The sequence below is a fragment of the Callithrix jacchus genome, chromosome 5 (assembly GCF_049354715.1).
Source record: "Callithrix jacchus isolate 240 chromosome 5, calJac240_pri, whole genome shotgun sequence".
Classification (NCBI taxonomy): Eukaryota; Metazoa; Chordata; class Mammalia; order Primates; family Cebidae; genus Callithrix; species Callithrix jacchus.
This window is the reverse complement of record NC_133506.1, coordinates 134,919,939-134,921,245: the sequence shown is the minus strand read 5'-3', so window position 1 is coordinate 134,921,245 and position 1,307 is coordinate 134,919,939. Positions and strand designations below refer to the sequence as shown.

The 1,307-nt window shown below is 71.2% G+C and overlaps 1 protein-coding gene across 45 annotated transcripts in view; it reads left to right on the top strand.

Annotated features, from left to right (window-relative positions):
* Positions 1-1,307, top strand: part of RBFOX3 (RNA binding fox-1 homolog 3) — a 508,442-nt gene that overhangs the window by 416,870 nt on the left and 90,265 nt on the right. The gene's annotated exons all lie outside the window — the stretch shown is intronic.

Here is a 1,307-nt window from a genome sequence, read left to right as displayed (position 1 = left end):
GTAAGCGGCCCCCGGCCCGGGTCCGGCCCCCGGCCCGGCGCACGTGCGCCCCGCGCTGCTGCCCACGCCCGCACTTGGCCGCCTCCGCGCCGCTGCCGCCGCCGCCGCCGGTGGCCCCCGCCGCGTTCCCCGCGTCATGGCGCCTGGGCTGGGGTAGAGGAAACTGCGCCCCTGCGCGGGGGCGCCCGGGGCGCGTGCAGCACGGGGCTGGGGGGCCGGAGTTTGGGGCGTAGCTCGCAACTTTTCCGAAGGCGCGGGAGGGGGCGGCGGGCGGAGTCTCCGGGGAAGCCCGAGGGGAGGGGGCGGGGGTTCTCGGCGCCCGGGTCACTTTGGGGAACTTCGCGCCGGGCCGCTGGGGACTCGGGGACGGGGAGCCGGGCATCCTCCCTGGCAGCGTCGGGAAAACCGGGGGGCCGCGCGGAGGCGGCGGTGGAGGCGCCGGGCTCTGCTGCAGCGCAGACCGCGCGCCGGGCCTCCGGGGAGGCGGGCCACCCGCCAGGCGAGGGAGGCTCCACGAGCTCTGGCCGGGGAGGGGGCTGGGGCCAGACTTTTGCAGTCTTGGGTGCTGCGCAGGTAGCTCCAGCTGGCGAGTTGGGGATGGGTGGGGGCAGGAAAGTCGGCGACTCTGAGCCCCTACATCCCCAGGGCGCCCCGTGGGGAGGTGCGCACAGAACATCAGCAGCCGCCTGCCCGCCGGCCGGCCAGGGCGTGGGGGGAGGGGGCAGGGGTCCTCGCTGCCACCCAATGCGGAATTAGTGCAGTCCCAGGCCTGCACTGGGGACAGAGGGGATTCCCTCGTCTTTCCCAGGCCCCTCGGCCTCTGTGGGCCGCGGTTCCTGGCGCCAGCCTGGCCCGGTCTTTAATACTCTGGCTTCACCCACCCTGGCTGCCCACACCTCTGGGCCTGCCCTTCCCTCCCTGCGCTGTGGCGTCTGCCTTCTTTTCTGTTCCCACTCTCACCCTCTGCTTGGGCCTGCAGGGGTGGGGGCGGCTGCTGGAGGAGCCTGGTGGGATTGTGAGCGCTTCAGGCTGCATCCTGGGGCCTGCTGGGCCCAGTGGGAGGGTTTCCATAGGCCCTGTTCTGCACCCTGTGTTGGGCTTGGAGACTGGAGGGAGAGGGTATAGGGTGCCTACCCCAAGGAAGCTGGCCAGGCCAGGCCGAGAGTCCACAGGAAGAGGTCTCCCCACCCCCACCTCCATGCACTCGTTGAAGGTTCGAACAAGGAATGGAGAAGAGAGAGTGTGTGTGTGAGAATATGTGTGTTGGAGACAGAGACTCCAGGGGTCTGGGCCTTTGGGTGATAGGT